This window comes from Hyla sarda, chromosome 6, assembly GCF_029499605.1.
Source record: "Hyla sarda isolate aHylSar1 chromosome 6, aHylSar1.hap1, whole genome shotgun sequence".
NCBI classification, from domain to species: Eukaryota; Metazoa; Chordata; class Amphibia; order Anura; family Hylidae; genus Hyla; species Hyla sarda.
The window spans coordinates 197,465,135-197,481,828 of record NC_079194.1 but is presented as its reverse complement, the minus strand read 5'-3'; positions in this window follow the sequence as shown (position 1 = coordinate 197,481,828).

Here is a 16,694-nt window from a genome sequence, read left to right as displayed (position 1 = left end):
TTTTTTTATATCATATATTTTTATTTTATTTTATTATACTGCAATAGCCCTTTATTGGCGTATCTTATGGGAACAATGCCTTTAAGCACTATACAGTGCTCATGCACATTGATGAAAGCCTAGAGGAAAGCTAAATGCTCTGTTGAAAAGACCAGGTAACTCCACAAAGGAACAAGCTTCATATGAGTTCTACTGGTAACCATTAATTCAACAGAAGGATTTCTTGAGGAATACTATCACTCTATAAAGACAAATCCTTTAAATCCACAACTCTCAGCACCAGTGAAAAATTCGGACAAAGGGGGTAATGTGGTACTGTTGGATCATGAAGCCTATCTGAAAATGTGTTATAGACTGTTAAATGACACAGATACCTATGAGGTTTTAAGCTGTGACCCCATGAAAGATTATACTAAGTAACTGTTGAAAATACTGGACCGGGCGAAAGCTAATCGAATAATTGACGAACGGGAATACAACTTGCTAGCTTCCAGTGCCCCCACCGTATCTACTTTCTATGCACTCCCTAAAGTTCATAAGGGGCTTTCGCCCTTTAAGGGAAGACCGGTTGTGGCGGGCATTGGTAGCATTGGTCAAAACATTGATAAGATTTTACGTGGTTTTGTTTTAGCGCTCCCGTCTTATACTTGTGACACTATGGATTTATTGAATAAACTGGAGGGTGTCACTGTAGAATCTGACACCATACTCGCGAGTAAAGACGTGGAAGCCTAATATTCGTCCATACCCCATAATGTTGGTATGGGGGCTGTCGCTTACTTTCTCTCTACTAGGAGTTCTTATATGCAAACACACAACCAATTTGTACTGGACCTGCCCATAATTTCTTTTAGTTCAGTGGAAGGTACTACCACCAACTCAGAGGCACAGCTATGGGGAGCCCTTGTGCCCCCACGTATGCTAATCTGGTCCTGGGTTTGGTGGCATGCTACCATTACCTTCCAAGATGACAGGGAACATTTATCTGAATATGCCATCTCTTGGTCCCGTTTCATAAATTACATTTTCATCTTGTGGACCGGAACGCAGGCACAATTTAATATGCTACTGACATCACTGAACTGTAATCACAACGGGTTATACTTCACATGTGAAACATCTTTAACAGGTCTAGCATTTTTGGATGTGTTTATATCTAAAGCAGTAGGGGGGACTCTTGACACCGATATTAATCATAAAGCCACCCTGGTCCCATCAAGCAGGGGGAAACCCAGGGGGCAGTATCTCCGCCTTAGGGTAAATTGTTCCGACATCCATGATTTTAAAAACCAAGCATCGGATCTGACATACAGATTAAGAGAACGCGGATACCCAGATGGTGTTCTCAAACTGGCATTTCGGAAAGCATTACAGACCCCCAGATAATCATTATTATTACCTAGACCCAGAGAGAATGAGCGACAGCCCATTAGCATTATAGGGACATTTGATAGCAAGGCTCCACAGGTATGTCACATCATAGAGCAGCATTGGAATATTTTGAGACTTGATCCAGATTTGGATGAGGTTTTAACAAGTACACTCTCGATAACCTATCAGAGGGGACGCAATCTCTTGGTTGTTCTGACCCACAGTTATCTAACACCGACAACTACTAATAGGGAAACCTAGCTTAATCGTACTCCAATACTAGGATGTTTTGCATGTGGCCACTGCTGGGCATGTGGCAATGTGGAAAAAACTAAGACGCTGTTGGACTTTGGTAGGAATAGAATACATCAAATTAAAAGTTTAAATAGCTGTGCAACAAATTCTGTAATTTAAGTTGCCACCTGCCCATGCAACAAACGTTATGTGTGAAAAACGTTCAGAGAATTGCGTAAAACAATTCTGGAACACTTAGGTGATCTCAGAAATAACAGAAACACACCGGGGGCAACACATATGAGAGAATACCATAGTGGAGATAAGAAGGGATTGAGATGCGTGGGGGTCCAGAAAGTGAATCCATCACCACGTGGAGGTGACCACAATAGAATCCTTCTGCAACAGGAGTGCAGATGGATTTTTTATTTACATGCTCAACTTCTCACCCTTTATATGAATGATCTGAGGAGTCCCCTTGTTAAGATACCTTTATGTTTTTTTCTTCTACTTTTGAGTTATGTTGACGGCTCGTGAGCACATCGATTGGTGACCTGAGATTGAGTCAGGTAGTTAGGGAGGGTCCCAGTGGACCATTTTGTCTAGTACCACCTCTTTTTAGGGGTAGGGCCAACAGGGAAATCTAGGAGGTATCCTCTCCTCGGTTCCGTCCTTTTTAGGACGTCAATGCCGCTTAGGCTACAGGGCCCTAGAAAAGGTGTAATTGTAGGGACATTTTAAGTCCATAGGCCCTTGACAACTCCTTCCCTCCTCTGCCCGATAGGGTTCCCTTGGTCACTATTTTAAGATGTGCTGTCTATATTATTGATTCTTAAATATTCGAGCTGTTCAATATGTGTAAAATATAGTGTACCCACCACCACAAGTTGCACTGTAGAAGTAGAACTTTAATCCAAAATCCCCCTTAAAAATCTTTAAAAATCTCATTATTGCTTCTTTGCACTAAAAAGCGCTGTCGAGGGTTCCCCTTTCTGCCATGTTCTGCCTAGTGCATAATTGTACTACACTGGGCTGTCCTGGCACTGTAAGGGTTAACCCGTTTTTTTTTTTTTACAATGCTGCCACCACATTAAATTGATGTTTTTTTTTTTATGACTGCCTGTGAGCCTTGCTGTCCAAATCCTTATCCTAACAGTTTGGTCTGATTTTAGTTAATAAATAGCGTTTATTCTGTACTTCAACATATGCACTTATTATGCCCTAAACCAAGATGGCCACAATGTCTATACTGAATAGCACAACCACTTCCGCCCAGCACACCTTCGCATGTGAGTGCCGTGATGCGAACGCTCTGTGACAGCGGTCCTGCCCCCTCCTCTGATGCCGGGAGGTGAGCGAAACGGATACTGTTATAATGAGGAAGTTAGGCAGTTAGTAAGTAGATGTAGTGTGTAGATGTACATGTGTGATGTAAACAGTGTGATGTAAACAGTTGTGTATAGTGCACTGTATGTGCTTGTAATGCATGTATGGATATACACATGTATGGTATATGTGTGAATGAGTATGTATATGTTGTATGTATGCATGTGTATATGTATAGTTTATTTTATATCTATCTATATTTTATATCTATCTATTTACCTGCTTGAAAAAGGCTGCACTGGCAGCTGAAACGTTGCTAGCTTGTACTACCATGGAATAAATCACTGCTTTTGCACTTGAACCTTTTGTGTGCTGCGGCATCCTTCCTAGACGTCTGACTTGCCTTGACCGAGGCTCTATCTGCCGATTGCACCACCATTACACTACTATAGGACGTGCTGCTCTATCTTGCTTGTGTTGTATTAAATTATCTATACATCTATCTATCTATCTAAAGTCCAAATATCACATCAAGAAAATAGGTAGTTTTGAACGGGGTGCAAGCATACTTGGAGCCTCGGTCGCCAGTTCCTCAATCCATAAAGTACAAATAGATGCAGCACACCACAACTTGAAAATCACGGTGCAAAATTTATTCCATAGTGTATTCCAATAGACAACGTTTCACCAGCCTCACCAGCGTGAGGCTGGTGAAACGTTGTCTATTGGAATACACTATGGAATAAATTTTGCACCGTGATTTTCAAGTTGTGGTGTGCTGCATCTATTTGTACTTTATCTATCTATCTATCTATCTATCTACCTACCTATATATTGAGAAATGGGTAATTCACTGTAATACAATGTGTACAAGTGGTATAATAAGTATCAGCTTATCTTTTTCTTAAGTGTAAGAAGTCATTGCTTAAAGCTTTTAGGTGAAATAGCAATATCCAAAAAGTTAATATCTGATTTCCCCAACTATTACAGCCGACAGCAATAAACAGATATAAGTAAAAAGATATACATGTTATTTACATTAAAATGCACAGTGATGGACTGAGTCCAAGATCCTCTGCCAAAAAGAGACCCAGCTCAGGATCACATAAAACTTTCTCATGATTGCCAGCTGTACTTTTAGCAATAAAGTCAATTTAAAGATTCTAATGGACACTTTTCAAGGCAAAAAAGGTCATTCTAAGGGCAAATTAACTGCTATAAGTCTTGCTCATAGCAGCCTTTGCTACAAACATGCAACACCAAAACTTGCCAATTTCCAGCAAATATCAGCATGACAAAGTTCTTGTCCATATGCCTTCCCTGTTTTATAAAATTGCTAAACAAGTTTCTATTATGAGATGACTTTTGGAGCATGATAGTTCTTACTGTGATGATTTTTGTATCTATGTAGATTACGTGACAGAAGGGTCAGACCCAGGGTCGTAGCTAGAAACCTCAGGGCCCCGGTGCGAAAAATTGCCCTGGACCCCCCCCCCCCTACCACGACCCGCTTCCCCAATCCTGGACAACCCCTTACTCAGCTGCACAAAGATATCAGTGACTACAGCACTGATGGGACACAGTCAGAATACACAACGATATAAGTGACTAACAGGCAGGGCCGGACAGACAAAACAGACATTTAAGAATAAGAAGCCCATTTGTCTGGAGGGGGTCCAATTGCTGGAACCCCCACCAATCACCTTGGTTCCAGTTGCTCTCCAGTTGTTATAAAGCTATAACTCCCATCATGTCTGGAGAATGTGAGGCATTATAGGAGTTGTAGCTTTGCAACAGATGGAGAGCCACAGATTAGGGTACATCGTCACCCATCATCACTGCAGAACTAACAAGTGACTCCAGCTCTGATAGGACAGTCAGGAAAATACATAATGATATCAGTGACCTGAGTGACGTCTTCTCTGTTGTCTTTTCTTTTCCATCTGGTCCAGACGTCAGAACTTCTTCTCTGCAGAGTCTGACACCCGGACATCATAGGTTCTCACTTTGTCAGTAGATCCTCATCCTCTGTATTTAGACAGTAATCCTTATTATTCTGCTAAATACTGTACCCCCTGAATATAATACTGCCAAATACTGTACCCCCTGAATATAATACTGTCACCTACTGTACCCGCTGAATATAATACTGCCACCTACTGTACCCCCTGAATATAATACTGCCACCTACTGTACCCCCTGAATATAATACTGCCACCGACTGTACCCCTAAATATAATACTGCCAACGACTGTACCCCTAAATATAATACTGCCATGTACTGTACCCTCTGAATATAATACTTCCACACACTGTATCCCCTGAATATAATACAGTACTGCCTCCTACTGTACCCTCTGAATATAATTCTGCCTCCTACTGTACCCCCGGAATATAATTTTGCCACCTACTGTACCCCTGAATATAATACTTCCACACACTGTATCCCCTGAATACTGCCACATACAGTACATACACACACATCATTCATACATACAGTACATACACACACATATATAATACATACATACACACACATATCATACATACACATATCATACATACACCCGCCGCCTCCAGATCCCCCGCACAGAATACCTCTTCACACATCATACATCTTGTTTACACACATCTATCATTCACACACACACATACATCATTCATACATCATACATACAGTACATACACACAAATCATTCATACATCATGCATACAGTACATACACACACATCATTCATACATCATACATACAGTACATACACACATCATTCATGCATCATACATACAGTACATACACACATCATACACGCACACACATCAGCAAAATCTGCTGAAGCAAATATGCAGCAAAAATATGCACACGTGAATGCACCCTTAGGGTAGGGTCACATGTAACAGATCAATAGTGTATGTTACTCTGCTGATCCGTCAATGACCTGACCCTATAGTGTGCTTCCAGCTGTTTTCCCCAATGTCCTGCTTGCAGCAGCAATCTGCCACCACCACGATGTCTCAGAATACACTGCATGTGCCCACGGTGACTCGCAGGTCTCTGTGTGGCTGCTTGTTAGTGGCAGATTGCTGTTGTGAGCAGCACACAGAGGGAAAACAGCAGGAGGCACTCTATAGAGTCAAGTCATCGGCGGATCCGCAGACATGTAACCCTACCCTAATGTTAATCTGTACAGGATGATTTATGATAAGAGATGTTTCCACAATATATATATATTTTTTTTCCCTAACTTAAAGGAGTACTCCAGGATGCAAAAATTTTCATTCAGACTGCCGGCAGTAAAATAATAAATATATATATATATATATATATATATATATATATGTACGGCCCACAGGAGGGGCCTCCGCTGCGATCCTTTTCCTGGTTGCCGGGGTTGGTGAGTCACACTGCTGCTCAGCCTATCGCTGGCCAAGGCAGGACTTTGCTGCGGCCAGTGATTGTAAGTATGCCTCACCAACCACCGGCAACCAGGAAAAGGATCGCGGCGGAGGCACCAGGGGAGCGACAGCAGATATGTATATTTATTATTTCACTGTCGGCAGTCTGAATGAAAATTTTTGCATCCTGGAGTACTCCTTTAAGATATTTACTGTAAGCCAGTGTTTTCTAACCATGGAACCTCCAGCTTGTGCAAAACTACAACTCCCAGTATGCCCAGACAGCCTTTAGCTGTCCAGGCATGCTGAGTATTGTAGTTTTACAACAGCTGGAGGCACCATGGTTGGAAAACACTGGCTTCTAAGATCAGAGGATGTCACTATGCGCAACTACTATGAAGTGAGCGCAGGAGTTCCTGCGCTAACTTCATAGCCATGCCATAAATGAACAGCGCTTCATGCCCCTTTTCTAACCCCCGTCCTCCTCCATGCTCCTTTTTTCCAACCCCCCCCCTGTCCTCCTCCATGCTCCTTTTCCAACACCCTCCCCCCCTGTCCTCCTCCATGCTTTTTTTTCCCACCCCCCTGTTCTCCTCCATGCTCCTTTTTCCAAACACCCCCCCCTGTCCTCCTCCATGCTCCATTTTCCAAACACCCCCCCGTCCCCCCCCCCCGTCCTCCTCCATGCTCCTTTTCCAACACCCTCCCCTCTCCATGCTCCTTTTTCAGGGGGTATTGGAAAAGGAGGTCAGAGGGGGGCTTATTCATGCTCCTCCCCCCCTGTCCTCCTCCATGTTCCTTTTCCAACCCCCTCCCCATCTGTCCTCCATGTTCCTTCCGCTCCCCCCCCCCCCCCTGTCATACTCCATGCCAGTGTTTCCCAAACAGGGTGCCTCCAGCTGTGGCCAAACTACAACTCCCAGCATGCCCAGACAGCCTTTGGCTGTCCAGGCACACTGGGAGTTGTAGTTTGGCCACAGCTGAAGGCACCTTGTTTGGGAAACACTGCTCCATGCTCTTCTAGCCAGCAAACCCTTCCCCGCCACTCTCACATCTGACCCTCCGTCATTCGTTTATAGCCTCGTCCACCTCCTCACATTCCGGGGAAGATGCAGCATCTCTGGTTGGCGGCGGGATGTCCTCATCCTCCTGCGCAGCTGGGGCAGGGACCGTGACGTCAGGTGCGTGCTTCCGACGTCTGCTGCTCTTAAAGCGGCAGTGTCCCTTCCGCCAGCCGACGTTACTTGGGGCCGGGGGACCGGACTAAATGAGGCCCCCGTTCAGCGCCACCAGAGAAGGGGGTCTCCCAGAGAGCAGAACTGCCAGGGAGGTTTTTTTTTTTTTTTTTTGTAAATATGGCAAGGGGGGCCCTGCGGGCCATGGCGACCTCTATAGCTACGCCACTGGTCAGACCTGTTTATTCATTGCAAATGTAGAGGACAAAAACAAAGCCCCAAAAACTAAATTAAGCTGATGTAGGAGGAGAACTCTAACTGGGTTAATATGTAGTGTTCCAACAAGTATATACAGACCAGAGGCTGTACTCTCACATTCATACTGGTTACTTATAGAGTAAAGTACAATAAACAGTAGGGGCTGTGCACTCTTTAGTAGGCTCCTGACATTAGAGGGGCTGTGCACTCTAAGTGTATATCGGTTGCTGATATATAGTATAGTGAGCATGGCCCTCACAATTCAGGGGCTGTGCACTCTCATGTTTACTGACTGCTAATAGAGAGTATAGTGAGCATGTCCCTTACATTACAGGGGCTATGTACTCTCCTGTATAGTGGATGCTGAAAGAGTATAGTGAGCATCTCCCTTACATTACAGGGGCTGTGTATTCTCCTGTATAGTGGATGCTGAAAGAGTATAGTGAGCATGTCCCTCACGTTACAGAGGCCGTGCACCCTCGGGTAGAGTATAGTGAGCATATCCCTCACATTACAGTGGCTGTGTACTCTCCTGTATACTGGCTGCTAATAGACTATAGTGATCATGACCTTCACATTACTGGGGCTGAGAATTCTCCTGTATACTGGCTGCTGATAGATTATAATGAGCATGACCCTCACATAACAGGGCTGTGCACTCACATCCATGTCTACTGGCTGCCTATAGAGCATAGCTCCTGCCAGTCCAGGTAAGACATAGTCTCATTAACATTCAGGAATACTAAGAGTTGCCGTGGAGTTGTGTGACTTCACAAAAGAGGATGAAACCTATACAGCTGTAACAAATAGTAAATGTGAACATGTGTTTTTTCTAAGTGCTGTCTACTTAGATGTGTGTTAGAAGTGCACTCATGTAGATGACAGGTACACTTTACATGGAAATTACTAAGAATATCATGCTCTAAATCTAAACCAATGGCTTTTTTCTCTTCCATAGGCTTTAGTTCTGAAGGATACAATGTCAAATGCATTTCATAACCTTCATTATGTATGCAATAGTGCATGAAAAGCCTACAATACAGGGTTGGACAGCTGTTTTCATGCATGTCGCAGTAACCTGGTATTCTAGAGACCTTCATGAAAAGTTTCTAAAATTATAGTAGAAAAGATCTGAAAATGGTACAGCACTTAATGCGATGTCACACAGTCTACAAAATGTTAACATTGTGCAGCTACAGTAAACAAGCGTTCAGCCACTGCATTTACCTCCTATTATTATTTATGGGAATTGTGATTGGACTCTTTCCGGCTTACATTAGTATCTTACATTTATACATACATTATGGAGAAGGAGAGGTAGAAATATAGGTAACACTTCTTTACTATGTGTCACATTACTGCTGCATTTACATATATATGTGTTTTATTGCAGGCCTCAATAGTAACAGTAGGGGTCTTGTACAAAAACCCTGCATTAATGGGTGTATGGCTTTATAACTAGGAAGATGTACCATTCAGGACAGATGAATGATAAGCACAGTGGAAGAACATCTTTCCTGAGAACAGATGAAAATAAAATAGCTAAACAGATATTTTAAGAACCTGACACAAAAGAATAACTTAAGGATTTTTTTTTTTTTTTTTTTTTTTTACAAACCCTTTTTGTTAGAAGGGTCCATCAACAATACCCTGAAGGTGGGCTACTTAATAATCTATACAAATAGTCCAGCTCCCAAATTGAAAAATATTAAAAGTCAAACTTTTATGCGATCATCTTAAAATCCAAAAATCAAATGCACCCAAGTGAACATAAAATCACAGAAACACAAACGCGTTTCAAACCAATTGGTTTTTCTTTTTTCCTGGGACAACCTGGTAGTTTATGGGCTGATTCTAATTGTCACCAGCTCATTTTACTCCTTTATTTGTCCAGCATTGTCCTGTTACTTTATCTTACTACGGACACCATTTTGCTATACCCCAGTGTTTTTAATCCCTGTTTTATATTCCCCGTATTTCCTTTTTGCTCACGTTTTTTGTGAATTATTATTATTTTGTTACTATTATTACACTTTATATAAATGGTTCATTTCCCATGGGAAGGTTGTGATTCTACATTACCAATGCTCTGTGCCATTTTTTCTGTCTGCTACTGATTCTTTTTAATGTATTTTAACTTGGAAATATGTATTTAATAAAGTTTTTTTTTGCATCTACATTATATTTGTTGTCGAGTGACTATTTATAGGTATTATATTAGGTTTTCTATTGAAATTAATCTATTATTTCCCAATATGGTATTTGTAAGCATTTTTTTAAACCAGACTTCTATCGCTATGCAGTTTTTCAGCCTGGAAATCCACAGTCCCAAATCAAGTCCCTGAATAATGACAATGGTAACAATAATAATAATAATAATAATAATAATAATAATAATAATAATATATGTACATAGCGCACACAGCTTTCACAGCACTGTACACTTAAATTGGTCCCTGTCCTCATTGTGGCTCACAATCTAAATGTCATGACCAACTGGGGGGAAAGGGAAGGTGAACCATAAACTGACCCTCAAAAAACCCTCCCTGCCTACTTGCCCCTCCACCCTAAACTGTGGATCGACAACTTGAAGCCAGTCCTACCCTAAAGTGCAGTGGAATAAAGACAAATAATAAATATAGTTGTCACATGTCAGAAACAGAAAGGGAAAACTACTAGGCAACCAGATATACCAGACAGAATATAAATGTACAAACAGGGCAGAATATTGTGTATTAACAAACAGTTAATAAACCAGAATCCAGATAAAAGTCGGAATTGATAAAATGAACAAGGCTAGGTATGGAACAGGTATACAACAGAATCCAGGAGATGCAGGGTATGGATAGAAGAACAGAATAAAAATACTAAACAGAACAGGAACATAGAACAATGTTCACGCTAAGACACAGATCAGAAACAAAGTGGACACCCCAGCGGCACATTCCTTCGTGTGATCAGGATGCTGACCTAGTAGGAAACAGAAATATAATACATGAAACAGTAGACTAGAACCCGATGAGTCGGAATAGACTCCAGGATGCCAAACAGGAATTATTACACACTGGACTAGAACTGGATGAGTCTGAATAGACTCCAGGATACCAAACAGCAATTATTACACACTGGACTAGAACTGGATGAGTCTGAATAGACTCCAGGATACCAAACAGGAATTATAACATACAGAGCACAGGTAACAAGCAAAACTCAGTGTGAACACAAACTAAGCAGAACGGACATACATATCCTAAAAACCAACAGATGAAACACAGACTTAAATCTACAATAAACAAGACTATTTAACCATGACGAAAACTCAGATAATATCACAGGATAAATACAAGGTGCATGCTCAAGGAGACATGGAAGTATATTGCACTAATAACCAGCCCAGAATGCAGGAGAACTCTGGTTAAAATAACCCCACTCAAGTTCAGAGCATTAACCATTCCCAATCCAGGGGGAATAGTAAACTGCTCAGAACATCCTAGTGTGTGAATACACAACTTAACAGAAATATACATAAATAAATAAATGGACAGTACACTAAATTCATCAATCTGTATGTTTTCGGAGTGTGGGAGGAAACCAAAGTACCTGGAAGAAACCCACAAAAACCCTGGGAGAACATACAAACTCATTACAGATATCGTCCTATGTGGAATTTGAACCTAGGACCCCAGTGCTGAAAGACAACAGTGCTAACCACTAAATGAGCACTCAAATGACTGTTCCAGAGCTCATATAATTGGCCAGTGTTCAGCTGACCAATATGCAAATTCTTGCTCATCGGCTGACCATATCTTTTAAGTGGCCATATAAATTATTCCTATCGACCACACATCGCCCAGTGCAAACAATCCAGTAATGTAAAAAAGGCTTAAGAAAGTCTGTTTTCTAGAAAAAATATATGGTTATGAGATTCCTTAAGAGTTAGTCTTCTGAGGCTGCCATGTTTATTGTATTTGATTATCGCTCAAAATATTTTCTTAAAGAAATTAAATCAGAGGAGGAGAAAAAACGTTTTAACTTCTTCCCTACAGCAACAGGCAATAGAGATCTTTCCACAAAGCCAAAGTGTATCAGCTAACAATGTATCTACTGCATGGCATGCCTCCCAGCCCGAATCAGGGCTGCTTCATCTCATAAGGATATAAGACACAAACTGTACAGATTAGAAACATCTGTATCCCAGCTGAATGAGCTGTGCAGCAGCAGTGTCATGCAGGGTTTTTCTTTAAGACTGTCACTTTTTGTTTGACTAAGCTGAACACAGCAAATAAATACAGTAGTTTGTGTTTAAAGAAGGTACCTTATCTGTAGAGATCTGTATGGCTTTACAATCTTCATTTTTAAACAGAGTGCAGACATGAAGCTGCACCCATATCTGACTTCTTTTTTAGGGTACCTTCACACATACAGGATCCTGCGCAGATTTGATGCACAGGATTTTTAACTGCTGATTAGAAGCTGTGCTCAGTCATTAAGTTTACATTGAAATCTGCAGCAGAAAATCCTGTGCATCAAATCTGCATACGTTTGAACATACCCTTAGTCTGTATTTGGGAACAGATGTAAATTCAATAACACCCTAGTGTTAGATGGAATGGTTGACTTGCATCCATGCTGCCAAGCCCTTAATGTATGTTAATCAAAAATAAGGCTATGTTCACACGTCCGGACTGTCCACATGAAAAACATTCTGGAGACTGCAGGTTCCAACATAACATGCCGGCGCTAAGACCGCATGGGAGTGTGCAATCTCTTAGACGGCTATGCATTCTGTGTGGAGTCTGCAGAAAGAATGGACAGGTTATTTCTTTCTGTGGACATCTGAATTTCTGCGGGACTCTACTGCTGCTCCGGAATCTTCAGCGAAAATTCCAATGCAGAATTCTGCCTGGAAATTCAGGACGTGTGAATATGGCCTTAGGGTCTACAAATCATTTCTGAAGGTAACTATGCTGGTGATAAGAATGTTTGAAACAAAAATTTGCAAACTTCAGAGGGGATCAAATGTTTGGGCACCCCAGGTAAAAATTTGCATTAATGTGCATAAAGAAGCAAAGGAAAGATGAAAAAATCTCCAAAATGCATCAAATTACAGATTATACATTCTTATAATATGTCAACAAAAGTTAGATTTATCTCCTTCATTTACACTTTCAAAATAACAGAAAACAAAAAAATGGTGTCTGCAAAAGTTTGGGCACCCTGCAGAGTTAATATCTTGTACTGCCCCCTTTGGCAAGTATCACAGAGTTTTTCAATTTTTGGTTGAGGTATCTTTGCCCATTCTTCCTTACAAAAGTCTTCCAGTTCTTTGAGATTTCTGGGTTGTCTGTCACGCACTGCTCTTTTAAGGTCTATCCATAGATATTCAATTATGTTGAGGTCAGGAGATTGTAAAGGCAATACAAAACCTTCAGTTTATGCCTCTTGATGTAATCCATTGTGGATTTCGAGGTGTGTTTAGGATCATTATCCATTTGTAGAAGCCATCCTCTCTTTAACTTCAGCCTTTTCACAGATGGCATCAAGTTAGCATCCAATACAATGCAATACAACCCCAAAGCATGATTGATCCACCCCCATGCTTAACAGTTGGACAGGGGTTCTTTTCATTAAATGCTGTCCCCCTTCTTCTCCAAACGTACCTTTGCTCATTCTGGCCAAAAAGTTAAATTTTAATCTAATCGGTCCACAGAACTTGTTTCCAAAATGCATCAGGCTTGTCTATATGTTCACACACAATGTGTACTCAAGTAGAAAACAGACATGGTGCACATCTACAATCTTGCACAATGATCCAATTGCTTCTCAGCATAATTTCAAAAACTAACAGGTTGTTAGTATATACGTTTTGATCAAAAAGTACAAAGCCCACTCGCCACGTCAAGGCCACCTATTTAGAGTGGGTCCCTAATGTCCCTAGCATAAAATGGCGTAGCACTTGGCGGCGACCACCACCGCCGCGACACCAGTGCCCACAGGGGGAACGACCCACTTGCAGAGCGGCCCCAACGCCACTCAAACCAGTCCATGGGTCGCACCTCCCCGCAGACACGGCGCCACGGCAGCAACGGACGCCGCACAGCACTACACCAGTGTGAACAGGATGTTATAGCACACTTGCCATGCTCTCTCAGTCAAACTGGGAGGCTGCCAGGAAAGAAAAGGCCCATGTGCAGCTAACTACTACTTATATAGGGTTGGGCTGAGGGGGTGGGAAGAGTGCAGACAACATGTTCAAACAAAAAAAAAAGAGGGGATAGAAAACACAATGTGTACTCAAGTAGAAAACAGACATGGTGCACATCTACAATCTTGCACAATGATCCAATTGCTTCTCAGCATAATTTCAAAAACTAACAAGTTGTTAGTATATAAGTTTTGATCATGTGTTCATATGTTCATTTGCAAAGTTCAAACGCTGATTTTTGTGGTAAGGACGTAGAAGAGGTTTTCTTCTGATGACTCTTCCATGAAGACCATATTTGTACAAGTATCTCTTTATAGTGGAATAGTGTACCACAGCTCCAGTGTCTGCCAGATCTTTCCGGAGGGATTGTGCAGTCAGATGTGGGTTTTGAATTGTTTTTCTCACAATCTTGCGAGCTGTTCTGTCTAATATTTTTCTTGGTCTTCCAGATCTTGCTTTAACTTCCACTGTTCCTGATGACAGCCATTTCTTAATTACATTCCGAACAGAGAATATTGACATCTGAAATTTTTTTGCTATCTTCTTATAGCCTTCTCCAGCTTTGTGAGCGTCAACTATTTTCAGTTTCAGATTTCTAGACAACTGCTTAGAAGAACCCATGGTGCTGATTGTTGGGGCAAGGTCAGATGAGTCTGAGCATTTAAAACCTTTGAGATTGACATCACCTGGTCTTCCCAGATGATGATTGAGAACAATCCATGACACAGGCAGGTCTCAGCTTTGCAAAGGGGGCAGTGCATGCTATAAATTCTGCAGGGTGCCCAAACTTTTGCAGACGCTATTTTTTTGTTTTCTGTTATTTTGAAAGTGTAAATGATGGAAATAAAATCTAACTTTTGTCGACATATTATAAGAATGTCTAATCTGTAATTTGATGCCTTTTGGAGATTTTTACCTGGGGTGCCCAAACTTTTGATCCCAACTGTACATAGTGAGACCTGGGTACTAAAGGGTTGGCACTGCTGCAGGACATCATTATAACATACATGGAGTATACATGTTTGTTTGTCTTATTGTATCCCTTACTATCGCTAAAGAGTGGGCATGACCCTCTGTTGGGCTCGCATTCTGAGCAACTTATGGGATTGACATAATCAGTTTCCATATTGCCTTTGTCCTCAAAAACTGAGGGAAGCTACAATGCTACCACCTGACACCAGTCATCAAAGGGATTGGTAGGAGGGCAGAAAAAAACAGTAACTCAGGTGACTTCCTAAAGTAACTATGGGTCAGTTTTACCCAAGGGAAACTTTGAAATACCCATGGGCATATTTGGACTGGGAAAGTCTGTGCATGTGGAGCTATACTACATAGCTCTTAGGATAAAAACTATACAAAGAACTGAATGCCAAGCTCCACTGGCAGGAATACCCATGTCACATCTTTCAGGGACGTGAGTTAGTTCTATTTATGTAACCCCTTATATTTTACACTCCTTTGTATTGTATTATTATAGCATGAATTTCTATTGCTATGTTGCTATGTCATATTAAATCTATTTGTTTAATAGCTGCTGTGTTTCTTGTTCCTGAAACCCATTCATATTTAGTATTGCATTGTACTGTGTGCACAGCAGTTTATTGGCTTAGCTACAGGATATCTGAATGTGATACCTGCAGGAGGGGATACTTCTAGCATAGGCGTGAGTCCAAGGCACATAAAGGTAAGAGAGTAGAGCACTGCAGCAGGTATTAGATGACCTGGGGTAGTCTAGGGACAGCCATCTGCATAGCCCATAGGGAAAGCAAGTATAGGCCTAGCCTAGGGTTATTGAGGGTTAGTTGTCCGTGGTAGACACCTAGAACATTCAGTTTGTATCTGATCAAGGCAACATCAAAAATTGGTAGATATCTTGGAGGTTAAATGCAGGATTTTGAATGCCCCAGATTTTTGGATTGATGACAACCTGAATCTGAAGGAGATACACTTCTGTACTATGATTACAAAAAATACACTAAAAACTGAAAGTATGAACACCTTCTGCGACAACATAATAGGTGGCTTCCCATTTATTATGTGGCACGCCTGATCAGTGGAGGTCTGACACATTGCACCCCCATGATCTTGCTGTTTGCAGTACCAATATATACAGTAGACAAAGATGGAAGCAGACATCTCCATACATTGACTAGTAGCTATGATGGGTTACTGCAGCTCAACTCGATTAAACTGATAAGAAATTGCATGTGTTTTACACATGTTTTTGAAGTGACTTTTTAAATGCACCACTAAAGTGCTAGATGTGATAGCATGGCATCATTTGTTTTCCCTTTTCTTCTCTGACTGAAGTAGTTAACTCTAATTTTTTTTTTTCTATATCCAGCCAAGACTGTGATTGGCATCTCTCAGCCACAACTCAATAATGCCCTCAATAAAAACAATAGTGTGCCACAGATAGTGTACCAAACAGAAATTGAGGCATACGTGGTAATATTGTCCCTGACACAGAAAAGATGCCCGAATTGTGCCCATTATAGCACCTTCATCACTAACAGGTGTGCTACAGCTCCACATTTCTTTTTAAAATAAAGGTTAACATAATTGCTTTGACAGGCTATTGTTAATAGGGGTTTGTCAAGGCACAGCTTCTTGTGGGATGGTAATTGGCAACATATATGTTATTATTTTTTTTCTGATAATTCCTTATATGCTGTCCTTACCGGATTTACCAGACAGTATAGAGGAAGTACAGTATATTCTGTGAAGGGAAT